This window comes from Mus caroli, unplaced genomic scaffold (assembly GCF_978045245.1).
Source record: "Mus caroli unplaced genomic scaffold, Mus_caroli_1 scaffold_7, whole genome shotgun sequence".
Taxonomy (NCBI): Eukaryota; Metazoa; Chordata; class Mammalia; order Rodentia; family Muridae; genus Mus; species Mus caroli.
Genome location: NW_028227262.1, coordinates 109039041 through 109056445, shown reverse-complemented (window position 1 = coordinate 109056445; position 17405 = coordinate 109039041). Strand labels below are relative to the sequence as shown.

Sequence of the window (17405 nt, the reverse complement as noted above, 5' to 3'; positions counted from 1 at the left end):
AGAAATCCGGCCTCAGTAGGGCCACAAGCCTCTCCGGTCAGAAAAGCGCCGGGGTAGCTAGGGCGCAGGGTCAGCTGACACTCGCCAGCTACCCACAACACCCGCCACAGGATCTTAAGACTTCTGGTGAGTGGAACACAGCTTCTGCTCCAATCCAATTGCGCACGGGACCTGAGACTGCATTAGTTAGGGAAGCAGAAAACCGGCCTGAGTAGGACCACAGGCCTCTTCCGGCCGGACCAGCACCGGGGTAGCTAGAGCGCAGGGTCGGCTGACACCCGCCAGCTACCCACGACCCCCGCCACAGGATTTTGAAACTGCTGGTGAGTGGAACACAGCTTCTGCTCCAATCTTTAAACAGTGATAACAACAACTAACCCCAGAGATTACCAGATGGCGAAAGGTAAACGTAATAATCTTACTAACAGAAACCAAGACCACTCACCATCATCAGAACCCAGCACTCCCACTTCGCCCAGTCCAGGGCACCCCAACACACCGGAAAAGCTAGACACGGATCTAAAAGCATATCTCATGATGATGGTAGAGGACTTCAAGAAGGACTTTAATAACACACTTAAAGAAATACAAAGGAACACTGGTAAACAGGTAGAAGACAGTAAAGAGGAAGCACAAAAATCCCTTAAAGAATTGCAGGAGAACACTGCTAAAGAGTTACAAATCCTTAAAGAAAAACAGGATAACATAATCAAACGGGTAGAAGTCCTTACAGAAAAACAGGAAAACACATCCAAACAGATGATGGAATTGAACAAAACCATACTAGACCTAAAAAGGGAAGTAGACACAATAAAGAAAACCCAAAATGAGGCAACACTGGAGATAGAAACCCTAGGAAAGAAATCTGGAACCATAGATACCAGCATCAGCAACAGAATACAAGAGATGGAAGAGAGAATCTCAGGTGCAGAAGATTCCATAGAGAACATCGGCACAACAATCAAGGAAAATGTAAAATGCAAAAAGATCCTAACTCAAAACATCCAAGAAATACAGGACACAATGAGAAGACCAAACCTACGGATAATAGGAGTGGATGAGAATGAAGATTTTCAACTCAAAGGACCAGCAAACATCTTCAACAAAATTATAGAAGAAAACTTCCCAAATCTAAAGAAAGAGATGCCCATGAACATACAAGAAGCCTACAGAACTCCAAATAGACTGGACCAGAAAAGAAATACCTCCCAACACATAATAATCAGAACAACAAATGCTCTAAATAAAGACAGAATACTAAAAGCAGTAAGAGAAAAAGGCCAAGTAACATATAAAGGCAAGCCTATCAGAATTACACCAGATTTCTCACCAGAGACTATGAAAGCCAGAAGATCCTGGACGGATGTTATACAGACACTAAAAGAACACAAACTCCAGCCCAGGCTACTATACCCAGCCAAACTCTCAATTAACATAGATGGAGAAACCAAAGTATTCCACGACAAAACCAAATTCACACATTATCTCTCCACGAATCCAGCCCTTCAAAGGATAATAACAGAAAAAAACCAATACAAGGACAGGAACCACACCCTAGAAACAACAAGAAGGTAATCCCTCAACAAACCTAAAGGAAGACAGCCACAAGAACAGAATGCCAACTTTAACAACAAAAATAACAGGAAACAACAATTACTTTTCCTTAATATCTCTTAATATCAATGGACTCAACTCCCCGATAAAAAGACATAGACTAACAAACTGGCTACACAAACAAGACCCAACATTTTGCTGCTTACAGGAAACTCATCTCAGAGAAAAAGATAGACACTACCTCAGAATGAAAGGCTGGAAAACAATTTTCCAAGCAAATGGTATGAAGAAACAAGCTGGAGTAGCCATTCTAATATCTGATAAGATTGACTTCCAACCCAAAGTCATTAAAAAAGACAGGGAGGGACATTTCATACTCATCAAAGGTAAAATCCTCCAAGAGGAACTATCAATCCTGAATATCTATGCTCCAAATACAAAGGCAGCCACATTCATTAAAGAAACTTTAGTAAATCTCAAAGCACACATTGCACCTCATACAATAATAGTGGGAGACTTCAACACACCACTTTCACCAATGGACAGATCATGGGAACAGAAACTAAACAGGGACACAGAGAAACTAAGAGAAATTATGAATCAAATGGATCTGGCAGATATCTACAGAACATTCTATCCTAAAACAAAAGGATATACCTTCTTCTCAGCACCTCATGGTACCTTCTCCAAAATTGACCACATAATTGGTCACAAAACAGGCCTCAACAGATACAAAAATATTGAAATTGTCCCATGCATCCTATCAGATCACCATGGACTAAGGCTGATCTTCAATAACAAAATAAATAATAGAAACCCAACCTTCACGTGGAAACTGAACAACACTCTTCTCAATGATACCTTGGTCAAGGAAGGAATAAAGAAAGAAATTAAGGACTTTTTAGAGTTCAATGAAAATGAAGCCACAACATACCCAAACTATTGGGACGCAATGAAAGCATTTCTAAGAGGAAAACTCATAGCTCTGAGTGCCTCCAAAAGGAAACTAGAGAGAGCACACATTAGCAGCTTGACAACATACCTAAATGCACTAGAACAAAAGGAAGCAAATTCACCCAAGAGGAGTAGACGGCAGGAAATAATCAAACTCAGGGGCGAAATCAACCAAGTGGAAACAAGAAGAACTATTCAAAGAATCAACCAATCAAGGAGCTGGTTCTTTGAGAAAATCAACAAGATAGATAAACTCTTAGCCAGACTCACTAGAGGGCACAGGGAAAGCATCCTAATTAACAAAATCAGAAATGAAAAAGGAGACATAACAACAGATCCTGAAGACATCCAAAACACCATCAGATCCTTCTACCAAAGGCTATACTCAACAAAACTGGAGAACCTGGATGAAATGGAGAAGTTCCTAGACAGATACCAGGTACCAAAGTTGAATCAAGATCAGGTTAATGATCTAAACAGCCCTATATCCCCCAAAGAAATAGAAGCAGTCATTAATAGTCTTCCAACTAAAAAAAGCCCAGGACCAGATGGGTTTAGTGCAGAGTTCTATGAGACCTTCAAAGAAGATCTAATCCCAGTTCTTCACAAACTATTCCACAAAATAGAAACAGAAGGTACTCTACCCAACTCATTCTATGAAGCCACAATTACTCTGATACCTAAATCACAAAAAGACCCAACAAAGATAGAAAACTTCAGACCAATATCCCTTATGAATATTGATGCAAAAATCCTAAAAAAGTTCTTGCTAACAGAATCCAAGAACACATCAAAACAATCATCCATCCTGATCAAGTAGGTTTCATCCCAGGGATGCAGGGATGGTTCAATATACGGAAATCCATCAACGTAATCCAGTATATAAACAAACTCAAAGACAAAAACCACATGGTCATCTGGTTAGATGCGGAAAAAGCATTTGACAAGATCCAACACCCATTCATGATAAAAGTCTTGGAAAGATCAGGAATTCAAGGCCCATACCTAAACATGATAAAAGCAATCTACAGCAAACCAGTAGCCAACATCAAAGTAAATGGTGAGAAGCTTGAAGCAATCCCTCTAAAATCAGGGACTAGACAAGGCTGTCCACTTTCTCCATACCTATTCAACATTGTACTTGAAGTCCTAGCCAGAGCAATTCGACAACAAAAGGAGATCAAAGGGATACAAATTGGAAAAGATGAAGTCAAAATATCACTTTTTGCAGATGATATGATAGTATATATAAGTGACCCTAAAAATTCCACCAGAGAACTCCTAAGCCTGATAAACAGCTTCGGTGAAGTAGCTGGATATAAAATTAACTCAAACAAATCAATGGCCTTTCTCTACACAAAGAATAAACAGGCTGAGAAAGAAATTAGGGAAACAACACCCTTCTCAATAGTCACAAATAATATAAAATATCTTGGCGTGACTCTAACTAAGGAAGTGAAAGATCTGTATAATAAAAACTTCAAGTCTCTGAAGAAAGAAATTATAGAAGATCTCAGAAGATGGAAAGATCTCCCATGCTCATGGATTGGCAGGATCAACATTGTAAAAATGGCTATCTTGCCAAAAGCAATCTACAGATTCAATGCAATCCCCATCAAAATTCCAAATCAATTCTTCAACGAATTAGAAAGTGCAATCTGCAAATTCATCTGGAATAACAAAAAACCTAGGATAGCAAAAACTCTTTTCAAGGATAAAAGAACCTCTGGTGGAATCACCATGCCGGACCTAAAGCTTTACTACAGAGCAATTGTGATAAAAACTGCATGGTACTGGTATAGTGACAGACAAATAGACCAATGGAATAGAATTGAAGACCCAGAAATCAACCTACACACCTACGGTCACTTGATCTTCGACAAGGGAGCTAAAAACATCCAGTGGAAGAAAGACAGCATTTTCAACAAATGGTGCTGGCACAACTGGTTGTTAACATGTAGAAGAATGCGAATCGATCCATTCCTATCTCCTTGTACTAAGGTCAAGTGTAAGTGGATCAAGGAACTTCACATAAAACCAGAGACACTGAAACTTATAGAGGAGAAAGTGGGGAAAAGCCTTGAAGATATGAGCACAGGGGAAAAATTCTTGAATAGAACAGTAATGGCTTGTGCTGTAAGATCGAGAATTGACAAGTGGGACCTCATGAAACTGCAAAGCTCCTGCAAGGCTAAAGACACCATCAATAAGACAAAAAAACCACCAACAGATTGGGAAAGGATCTTCACCTATCCTAAATCAGATAAGGGACTAATATCCAATATATATAAAGAACTCAAGAAGGTGGACTCCAGAAAGTCAAATAACCCCATTAAAAAATGGGGCTCAGAACTGAACAAAGAATTCTCACCTGAGGAATACCGAATGGCAGAGAAGCACCTGAAAAAATGTTCAACATCCTTAATCATCAGGGAAATGCAAATCAAAACAACCCTGAGATTCCACCTCACACCAGTCAGAATGGCTAAGATCAAAAATTCAGGTGACAGCAGATGCTGGCGAGGATGTGGAGAAAGAGGAACACTCCTCCATTGTTGGTGGGATTGCAAGCTTGTACAACCACTCTGGAAATCAGTCTGGCGGTTCCTCAGAAAATTGGACATAGTACTACTGGAGGATCCAGCAATACCTCTCCTGGGCATATATCCAGAAGATGTCCCAACCGGTAAGAAGGACACATGCTCCACTATGTTCATAGCAGCCCTATTTATAATAGCCAGAAGCTGGAAAGAACCCAGATGTCCCTCAACAGAGGAATGGATATAGAAATTATGGTACATTTACACAATGGAGTACTACTCAGCTATTAAAAAGAATGAATTTATGAAATTCCTAGCCAAATGGATGGACCTGGAGGGCATCATCTTGAGTGAAGTAACACAATCACAAAAGAACTCACACAATATGTATTCACTGATAAGTGGATATTAGCCCAAAACTTAGGATACCCAAGATATAAGGTACAATTTACTAAACGCATGAAACTCACGAAGAATGAAGACCAAAGTGTGGACACTGTGCCCCTTCTTAGAATTGGGAACAAAACACCCAGGGAAGGAGTTACAGAGACAAAGTTGGTAGCTGTGATGAAAGGATGGACCATTTAGAGACTGCCGCATCCAGGGATCCTTCCCATAAGCAGCTTCTAAACGCTGACACCATTGCATATACTAGCAAGATTTTGCTGAAAGGACCCAAATATAGCTGTCTCTTGTGAGACGATGCTGGGGCCTAGCAAACACAGGAGTGGATGTTCACAGTCAGCTATTTGATGTATCACAGGGCTCCCAATGGAGAAGCTAGAGAAAGTACCCAAGGAGCTAAAGGATTGTTGGAACAACAGGATGTACTAACCAGAACCCCGGAGCTCTTGTTTCTAGCTGCATATGTATCGAAAGATGGCGTAGTCGGCCATCATTGGAAAGAGAGGCCCATTGGACTTGCAAACTTTATATGCCCCAATATAGGGGAATGCCAGGGCCAAAAGAATGGGAATGGGTGGGTAGGGAAGTGGGGGGCGCTATGGGGGACTTTTGGGATATAGCATTGGAAATGTAACTGAGGAAAATATGTAATAAAAATATTAAAAATTTTAAAAAAAGAAGACAATCCTTAGGCCATGATCATCTGATATGATGCATGGCATTATTTCAGTCTTCTTGTACTGGTTCACGGTTGTTTTGTGACCAATTATATGGTTGATTTTTTAGAAGGTACCACGAGGTGCTGAGAAGAAGGTGTATTCTTTTGTTTTAGGGTGAAATGTTCTGTAGATATCTGTTAAATCTATTTGGTTCATAACCTCTCTTAGTTTCACTGTGTCTCTGTTTAGTTTCTGTTTCAATGACCTGTCAATTAATGAGAGTGGAGTGTTGGAGTTTCCCATTATTATTGTGTGGGGTTCACTGTGTGCTTTGAGCTTTAGTAAAGTATCTTTCATGGATGAGGGTGCTCTTGCATTTGGGGCATAGATGTTCAGAGCTGAGGCTTTCTCTTGGTGGATTTTCCTCTTAATGAATATGAAGTGTCCTTGATAACTTTTGGTTTAATGTCTATTTTATTGCATATTAGGATGGCACCTCCTGCTTATTTCCTAGGACCATTTGCTTGGAAGACCTTTTTCCATTCTTTTACTCTGAGATAGTATCTGTCTTTGTTATTGAGGTGGGTTTCTTATATGTAGTAAAATGCTGGATCTTGTTTGCGTACCTAGTCTGTTAGCTTATGTCTTTGTATAGATGAGTTGAGTCCATTAATATTGAGAGATAGTAAACAGATTACTGTTGGTTCCTGATAAGTTTGTTTTGTGGGTGCCTTTATGTGCTTGTGCTTCTCTCTTTTTGAATTTGCTGGGTATAGAGGCCTGGGCTGGCATTTGTGTTCTCTTAGAGTCTGCATGATCTCTGACCAAGTTCTTTTGGAGTTCATAGTCTCTGTTGAGAAGTCTGGTGTAATTCTGATAGGTCTACCCTTGTATGTTACTTGGCCCTTTTCTCTTGCTGACTTTAATATTTTTTCTTTGTTCTGTGCATTTAGTGTTTTGATTATTATGTGGCGAGTGGATTTTCTTTTCTGGACCCATTTATTTAGTATTCTATAGGCTTCTTATACCTTTATGGCCACTCTTTCTTTAGGTTGGGGAAGTTTTTTCTATGATTTTTGAAGACATTTTCAGGTCCTTTGAACTGGGAATCTTTGTTCTCCTCTATTCCTATTATTCTGAGATTTGGTCTTTTCATTGTGTTCTGAATTTCTTGGATGCTGTGGGTTAGGAGTATTTTTTTATATTTTGAATTTTCTTTGACAGTTCTGTCAATCCCTTCTATGGTTCCTTCTACACCTGATATTCTCTCTTCTATCTCTTATATTCTGTTGGAAATACTTAATCTGTAATTCCTGACCTCTTTTCTAGGTTTTCCATTTCCAGGTTTGCCTCCATTTGTGTTTTCTTTTTTGTTTTTACTTTCACTTTTAGGTCTTGGATCACTTTATTCAATTCCTTTACCTGTTTATCTGTGTCTTCCTGTATTTCTTTCAGTGAGTTATTGATATCCTCCTTAAAGGACTCTATTATCTTCATGAGATAGAATTTTAGGTCAGCTTCCTGATTTTCAGGCGTGTTCTTGTATTCAGGGACTACTGTGGTAGAGAACTGTGTTCTGATGATGCCCACATATATTGGCTTCTGTTGCTTAAGGTCTTGTGCTTGCCTTTTGCCATCTGTATATTTCTCGTGTTTGTTGGTCTGGGTGACTGGAGTCTGCCTCTTTTGTCCCTGGATTGCTTCAGGTTTCCTGGTAGGCCTGCAGCCTTGGCTGTATCGGACTACCTGTGGGGCCTTCCAACTGGGGCTCTTCACAGGGGAGATCTGTTGCTCTGGCTGCAGTAGATCTTCTGGGAGGCCTTCAGAGTGTTGGGTCTTCAGTGGAGCAGTCAAGCTGTTGTCCAACTGCTCTGAGTGCAGCTGATCCTCAACTACTGTGAGTGCAGCTGATCCTCAACTGCTCTGTGTGCATCAAGTCCTCTGCTGCTCTGAGTTCTCTGGGATGGGTCAGGATATGGTGTCTTCACTGGAGCAGACCAGCCAAGAGTCTGCCCCAGCAAAAAGGACCAGGAGAATGGTTTTCTTTTCTTTTTTTAAAGTTTAGAATAGAGTCTATTTAGGGGATGGGGAGGAGAGTTGAGGGGGTAGGAGAGAGAGAGAGAGAGAGAGAGAGAGAGAGAGAGAGAGAGAGAGAGAGAGAGAGAGAGAGGAAGAAGGAGGAGAAGGAGGAGGAGGAAGGGGAAGGGGAAGAGGAAGAGGAAGAGGAGGAGAGACCATACATGAACACATGATGAGGGGGGAAGGGAAGTGTAGAGAGAGGGGGAGAGGGTAAGGAAACAAGAACAAGAGAAGAGGGTCATAAGTTTTCTAGCTTGTCCCAGAGATGCCCACCCCACCCCCCAATTCTGGTTTTCTCTTTCAGTATTTTCTCCTTCCATCCTCCCTCCAGTATATCCTTCCTGCTCTTCTCTTCTCCTCCCCCACTTTGTTCCCTTTCTCATTTACCTTTGATGTCTTGTCTACTTCCCCTACTCAATGAGATTCAGGCAACACCCCTACCCCTTGGGTCCTCCTTTTTACATAGCTTCTTTGGGTCTGTGGATTTTAGCACATTGACCACTTAAAAGTGAGAATAGCATCTATGTATTTTTGGGCCTAGATTTACCTCACTCAGGATGATCTCCTTCTAGTTTCATCCATTTGCCTGCAAATTTTATGGTGTCATTGTTTTTGATAGCTAAGTAATATTCCATTGTATAAATGAACCACATTTCTTTACCCATTCTTTAGTTGAGGAACATCTAGGCTGTTGCAGTTTCTAGCTATTATAAATAATATATAATGAATAATATAATAATATATAATGAATAATAGCATATGAACATAGTTGTTAAGTGTCCTTGTGGTATGGTGGAGCATATTTTGAGTATATGCCCAAGAGTGGCATAGGTGAGTCTTGAGGTGAAACTGTTCCCAATTTTCTGAGAAACTGTCAAATTGATTTCCAAGGTGGTTGTACATGTTTGCACTTCAACTTGGAGGAGCAATGGAGGAGTGGTCCCCTTTCTGTACATCCTAACCAGCATGTGCTGTCACCTTTTTTTTTTTTTTTGATATAGCCATTCTGATAGGTGTAAGATGGAATCACAAGAGTTGTTTTGATTTGAATTTCTCTGATGACTAAGGATGTTGAAAGTTTCTCAGATATTAGAAACTCCTCTGCTGAGAATTCTGTTTTTCTCTATACCCTATTTTTCAATTGGATTATTTGGTTTGTTGGCGTCTAGTTTCTTGAGTTCTTTATATATTTTTGATATTAGTCATCTGTGGGATGTAGTGTTGGTGAAGATCTTTTCCCATTCTGTAGGCTGCTACTTTGTCTTATTGATGGTCTCCTTTGTCTCACAGAAGCTTTTCTGTTTCATGAGGTTCCATTTATTAATTGTTGATCTCAGTGCCTGAGCTTTTGCTGTTCAGTTCAGGAAGTTGTCTCTTGTGCCAATGAATTCAAGGCTATTCTTTGAGCATTTTGTTAGTTGCTAATTGATGTAGGATGGACCAGCTCCCAGCCAGAGATGGGATGTGCAGGGTGGTGGGATGCTATCTCTAAGCAAGTGAGTCTAGGATGCATTTAAAAAGTAGCAAAGCAAGCCAAAAGGCAGCACTCCTCCATGGTCTCTTCTTCAGTTCCAGTCTCCATGTTCCTGCCTTGAGCCCTCCTCTCCTGGCTTCCCTTAGTGTTGTACTAGAAGCTGAAAATGAAGAAAACCCTTTTCCTCACTAAGATGCTTATGGTCATGGTGTTTATCATAGCTATAGAAACCAGACTAAAACAAGTTGGAAAAAAACTATAGAAGAATGTCTCAAGAGAAAAATCCAAGTGATTTGTGTCATGATATAGTTATTAATAAGAGTTAAGGTATATGTGTTCTTTAGGAAGACGATAATTGCTTTGATTCCTTAAAAAGTTTTGAGAGTGGGGAAATAATTGGTCCCTTGGGAATCAGGTAGAAAACTTTTCAGTGTTGAAAACATTTTTCTAATTTAATGGTTCCTTCCCTTTTGTTGAAAATGATGTCATTATTTTACATAATGAATAACATTCTTGTGTTTTTATGATCATTCAATCGACAGTAGATGTTTAGTTTGATCTACATCTTAGCTATAGACATGAACATGAAGGCATCTCTGTGGTGTGATGACTTCATTTCCTTTGTTTTTATAGCACAGTGAGAGGAGAGAGAGGGCTGTGATTGGGATGTAATATGAATAAGAAAATAAATTATGGAAAGTATAAAAGAAGAGGAGGGGAAGCTTTGATCAAGGTGTGGGTAAATTAATTAATTAATTAATTAATTAAAATTGGCAATAGTAAAAGTTTCTGGATGCACAATGACCAAACACTACTTTGAATTGAAATGTGTGACAAGCCTGAGGCAATGCTGGCAATGCTCATGCATACTGCCTCATGTGCTTTAGCCGCAGCCTCATGAATGCAGATGTGAGACTTAGACTTTCACGGAACCCTTTCATTGCATATCCTATGATTTCCCCACCCCAGTTTACACTGGCATGCTCTAGAGCTCAGACTTTTAATGGTATGTTATTAAAGTTTATGGTGGCATGGTGAGCCTTTCACTTCTTTCTTATTTATTGGCTGAGGACATCAGATACTTTGACATATAGAATTTTCTATAATCTTTAGGTGTGCCTTTTCAATTCATGTTGTACAGTTAAGCACATCTTACACATTTTTTTGTTTTGTGCTTTGTGTGGATAGTCATGTACCATAGCAGAAGAGACAACTTGTTGGAGTCTGTTCTCTCGTTACACTATATGGATCCTGGGCATAAAGTTCAAGTTAGGAAGCTTGTTGACAGGTTCTTCCCTTGCTGGTCCATCTAACTGGTTCATTTAAATATTTTAAAAATCACATTCATCCACTTTAAATGTATGGTGTGTGTGTGTGTGTGTGTGTATGTGTGTGTGTGTATGTCACAGACATGCAATGGCATATGTGCGAAGGTCAGAGAAAAGACTGTGGGACACAGCTCTCTATTGAACTCAGGCTATCAGGCATGGTGGTAAGTGGCATTATTTACCAGTTTATCTTACTAGCCCCATTTCTCCATATTTTCATGGAAGTTGATAGGCAGTTTTAGAGGCTTGACCAGATTATTTGTTTGATGCATAAGGAATATTATCTTCAGAAAGTGACTATTTATTAAAACATCATTATCAACTCACAGATATAAAATATATTTAATGGTCTTAAAATGACTGTTTTTATTTTTTTATTTTTTGGAGCACACTGTCCATCTTTGGCCCGTAGGAATCTTCTCCAGTTGATGACTTAACATTTTACCCCTCTGACATAAGTAATCTTTGATAATTGGCATAACAAGTTGCTCTGAGCTTAAAGCTTACTGTGTAGATTTTTCTGTAATTGACTGGAGTCAGCAATTTCTGCAAGAAGCATTAGTTTCTTGTGCTAAGATATATTACAAAAGATCAGGATGCAGGCCTAGGAATACTCACTGGTGTTGAATTTGTCCATGTTGCTAGATGTCTCATAGACAGACTCAGACTATAGTTTACAGAATCCAAAGAATCTCTCTCTCTTTCTCTCTTTACGTATATATCTATATCTGTGTTTGTAGTGTTTATATATGCATATGCACACATACATGATGTATATTTGTACGTGTATGTGTATGTAATATACAACTTTTTCTATGTGAAGAATCATTTGTATTGTCCCTGATAATACACATAGTAGTTTGAATAATGCTAATGCATCAGTATGATACTAAACGTGGAACATTCTATTCATGTGTTCTCCATTTTTTTTCTTTAATTGTAAGACTTTACTTACATCTTTTTTTAAGGGGAAAATACTTTAAGACAATATATACAAGCTAACTACCATAGTATACATTAGATACCCAACTCAGTTTGGCTTGAATAGAGAAACCACAAATTGGAGGCCAGTCAGGGCTACACAGTGAATTGCATACAAACCAAAACAAAAAACCAGCACCTCTACCTAAAAAAAAAAAAAAAGCCTCCCTGTACAAACAATAAAGCAAAACAAAGCCCCCAAATACATACAAACATGAAGAACAAATGAAGAGAGTAAATTTTACAATTAGTATTTCTGCAAGACAGAATATTTATTTAAACCCGAGAAATACAAAAGCAAGCCAGATTGATCAAAGTTACCTGCAACATTCGTATGACGGCTGCACAAAGTCCCAAAAGAATGCTTATCTCTGTGCTTACAAAATTAGCAAAGCCATCTGCACAAGCAAAATCCATCTCTTTTTTTGTTCCATCTTCTCCAGTTAGTTTTACAGACCCAATTGTCCAAACTCAATGAAGATCTTTAGCCAAGATATCTCCACTGGTACAATGAGAATAATAGAACACCAAGCCACTCTTGACATTGTCAAGCAGTATGTTTTGTTTTTTTGTTGTGTCAGTGAATTGGACATTTTCATGAAATAGAATTTAAGGAAATATAAAGTGCACTATACTCGTGTCTTTCCTATCACTCTTCTCTGCATCCCATTCTAATCATCATTTCCCAGGAGAGCTAGTTGTGTTTCTTCCCAGATTGGCTTCCTCCAAATATATACATATATATACATACAGTTAAAAATTTCTTGTTCTTATTTTTTATTAAACAATATATTCTGGACATTTAAAAAATGATAGACATCTTTATTCTTTTTATCATCCTGTAGCATTCCACCAAATCAAAGTTCCGCAATGATTTCAGCAACCAATTTCTGACTTCTGAGTTACCATCAACTTGTATAATTATTTGTGTAACGGGGCAGAAGATATTTCCAAAGCTCTATCATAAGATGCATGAATAATGAGAAAGTGTAACAGGAGCAAGAGCTGGACTAGGGTGACACTGAGTCAGACATTAGGGGAGCATGGAGGATGACAGACAGCTTGGTAAACTTGATCCTGGTAAAGGAAGAGAGGAGGTAGAGGAATGCAGAAGTGAACATGGAAATCACAGGAAGAGAGACAGAAAAAGGACTTAGAAAAAGAACTTCTCAGATTAGAGAGTACAGTGGAGAGCCAAGAAGAGCAAAGCTACTAGGACTATAGCATGTGAAGCCCACAGAGAGCCACTTCTTCCCCAGTCTTCTTTGGGAGGACTCAGCCAGACAAGTTCTGCCATGTTACTGAACTTCAGATTTCTAGAGAACAGCTTCAGAGGCCTGGGATGATGTTGTGAGTGGCATCAGAACCTGCCTCATTCCTACACATTCTTTGCCAACCTCTAGGAAAGTTCACAGATTTAAGATGCACCTGGAGAAAGCCTGGCCTGAGACTGCTGAAGGGCCAGGGCTGTAGAGTGAGCTCACTCTCCTTACTACCAGTAGAAAAGTTCCCAGTGAGGTGCTGTCACTCGTGAGACCCTGGAGGCGTGACCTGTAAGATGGTTGAAGCATGAGCCTAGTTCTGACATTGCTCAGCAATTATAAGCATCAAACATCAGGAAAACACAATGAAAGCTCATTGCTATGTAGAGGAAGATAGTCTTGGAAACTAGAATAAAAAAATTGTTAGCTCTGAGCGAATAAATCTAATTTTTTTATCCCACACACATGTTCAGATATTATAAAATGAGCATATAGTTCACATGTCAAATTTATTTTAGGAAATGCTTTGTAATTATAAATATTTGTATATTGATCTACTAAAAATAACAGGCTGAAGGCTGGGATACAGCTTAATGATACAGCACTTGTTTAATATGTGCATTAGCATAGATTCAATGCCCAAGACCACAAAACACAACTAACAATAGTTGAGTAATCTACATAGAATCCACTCTGTTGCAAATGGCAGCTACTCAGAATATTAAAATTGTCTATGAACCACACAAAATCTGATGTGGAAAATGTTTATTACAGAATGGTTTGAATTGCTTGTTGTTTTCAGATTGCGAAAGCCCACAGTGAAGATGGTACCCAAGGTAGCCCTAATGCTTGAGAAGTTGGCAGGAGCGCTTCACTCCATCTCTGAAGGCCTCTATAAATTTGTCATTTCGAAGAGTGGAGATGAAAGGATTCAGAAAGGGTGCCACCACCAACACCAGCAGTGAAGCCACCCTGTTGTACTCTGCTGCCTGTGTCTGCTTGGGAACAAGCAGCTGCCATAGCCAATCACAACATAGGTAAAGTGGGAGGCACAGGTGGAGAAGGCTTTCCTCCGACCAGAAGCTGAGGGGATCTTGAGGATGGTGGAGACGATGTATGTGTAAGAGATAATTGTAAGGATCATGGAACCAACGATAATGAAAACAGCCATTAAAAACAGAATCAACTCTGTGAAAAGGGTGTTTTCACAGGATAGCTTGAACAACTGTCCCCGGTCACAATAGAAATGATCTAATAGGTTTGTCTTGCAGAAAGTAAGCTGAAATGTGGCATAGACTGGCCATATTTAAAAGAGGAATCCAACTACCCATGACACGGTTACCATCCAGGTACAAGTATAGCTGCTCATGATGACATTGTATCTCAGAGGGTTGCAGACAGCCACATACCGGTCCACTGCCATCACCCCTAATAATATTAACTCTGAACTCCCCAAAGAAAGATACAAATACAGTTGTACGCAACAAGCAGTCAAAGATATTATCTGCGTCTGTAGAAGTAGCCCCTGGAGCATATAAGGGACAGCCACAGATGTGATGAGGATCTCCAGGACAGAGAGGTGACCAAGGAAGAAGTACCTGGGAGACTGCAGACATTTGTCAGCATGGACTACTATGATGATGAGCATATTTCCCAAGATTGTCACTGAGTACAAAAGAAGGAAGGTCGCAAAAAGGATGTGATGTAGTTCTTTGGTGCCAGGAAAACCTAACAGAAAAAATTCTGTGGCACTAGAGTAGTTTCCCAACATTTGTTTCTGAGCACGTTGTCACTATGAACTCTAAAGAAAAGGGAGATAAAACACTGCTTGCTATTTCATTTTACAAATAATATGGTCCAGTCATGTGCAGCACAATGGCTAGGGCTGAATGAAAGAAGACAGACAATAAAAGACAAAGTGCTTTTTCTTATGTGGAAGTTACAAATGTTAATCTGAATGCCAAATTCAGTAATTAGAGATCAGGCAGAGTTAGATGTTTGGAGTATGTGCTTAAGGAAGGGGAGCTGGATTTGAAGAGTGAGTATTGCATGCATATATAAAAAATTCTACTAAACTCCATTAATTTATGCAACTTAGCAGATGCTCATGTATACTAAGAATACAAGGAGCAGATACCACTTGTAAATATACTCCCCTCCTGTTCATAAGCTCTCAGTGACTATGAAAGATTCTTGCTGTCCTATTTCTTTACACAGTTGATGATAACAGTTTTTCCAAAGCCTGAAGAACATTGAACTGGATAAAAGATGGTCTCAGTAATCAACACCACAGTATGGCCATTGAAACCTACCAACAGATACTCTCTTGCTCCTAAACACAGTCCCTAAGTCTCCATCTTTGACACTAAGCATCCAATGAGTATGCTTCTTGGGCCACATAAGGCTCTTTTTTATGATTAGCTCCTGTCATCTGCAATATCCTAATTATCATATCTGGTGAGTGTATTCTGTTTTATGGATTGCTGCTCTAGCACTGTGTGCCAGAGGAAACCTCTTCTGTAGAATATCCTCAGAGATGCTAGTTCCTGTGTTTCTCCAGAATTTAGGCTCCATTTACCCTCTTGTAAAGAGTGTGTTTTGCCCATTGTCATTGCTGTGGTTGGTGAGGATGCAGTATGGAACTGTGTGGATGATTGAGAATAAGGCTGAAGATCACAACTCAGTTTCCCCGAGTCTGTTGGCTGGCTGGTTCCCTGAGTGGGCAGTGTCTTCTTCCATCCTACTCTTTTTTTTTTTCTTTTTTCAAGACAGGGTTTCTCTGTATAGCCCTGGCTGTCCTGGAACTCACTTTGTAGACCAGGCTGGCCTTGAACTCAGAAATCCACCTGCCTCTGCTTCCCAAGTGCTGGGATTAAAGGCGTGCGCCACCATGCCCAGCTCCATCCTACTCTTGGGCAGAAAAGTCTTCCTTGCTTTCCCCTCAGTAAATCTTTTATTAAAGGAGGATTAAACAGGAGCTAGGATTTTTCAGGCAAGGCCATCCCTCTCCAAGACTTTAGTGCTTGCAATCACCAGAAGGACAGAAGGAGGATCCAGAAGAAGGACCTAGAAGAGGCCTTTAGATCCTCAATCCTCAACTTCTATTCTTCTTATGTTTTCCTTATGTTGACCTGGTGAACAGGAGGCCCTGGGTCCAAGTAATATCCCTTTTTCATGATAGCTGAACATTCTAGAAAAGAAACAAAGCTATCATCCATGAAATCCAAGTTCACCTGGGTCTTACATAAGATAGATGGTTATGATCTCAGTATAGTAATTCTAAGAAGTCATCTCTGAGTAAATGTTCCTTCTCTAATCATGCTTTGCTGCATGAGTAATGTGAGAAATTTCATTTTCTACCTGTTACTAGTATGCAATAGACAATGACTTCAGCCCATTAGGATTTGGGGTCTTCTTTTTGTAGTCTTTTTGTTGTTTCTAAGGTCCAGGATTAAGAGGTTATTTTGTATCACTACTTCTAAGAGAACATATAGTGCCTTTTACTTGGTTCAGTAAGATTCCTTATGTTGTCAGCTCTTACAGTTGAAGTTGAATGTCAAATGCTATTTATGCTCACTTGTCTCACCACGTCCTCACACTATGAGAAGATCCTTGCCCTTCTTGTTCATTATGGAAAGTGGCCTAGTTCCAATTAATATTTTTTAGTCAATCCATGAATTAGTTAATGAAGGAAAAAATGTTATAAGCAAAGCTTATCCTATCTTTGCTATATACAATTCTGGTGATTTAAAAAAATTTTCCTTTGTCTTTATGACACTGTCCTTTTAACCTTCAGTCTTTTTAGGTAAATATTTATGAAATAGCATTGTGGAGTAGGGACAGATAAGCTGGGAGGACTCACTCACTCGCTTTTTATAATCTTTGCCTAGTCAGGACCATATGAAAAGTTAAGAGAGATGGGGATTTGAGAATACCAAGAGCTCTGCCTGTGTCTAACACTGAGCCTGAGCAGATCCAGATCCAGATCCAGACTCTATGCCTTGGAAAAGTCCCCTCTTTTGACTCTGTTTATTCTACTGCTCCTCTATGCCCCTCCTCAGGGTCTAATTTGTATGATTCTACTAGGTAGCCAGCCCTGGAGATGTTCATTTCAGCACATGCCCCTCTCTCCTCCACAGACAGGGAATCCTGGGAGAGACTCACCTCCA

General features: G+C 39.6%; 1 pseudogene; it reads right to left on the bottom strand.

Moving 5' to 3' along the window:
* Positions 1-14078: 14078 nt before the first annotated feature.
* Positions 14079-15007, bottom strand: LOC110297117 (olfactory receptor 9A1-like; annotated as a pseudogene).
* Between the last annotated feature and the right edge of the window lie 2398 nt (positions 15008-17405).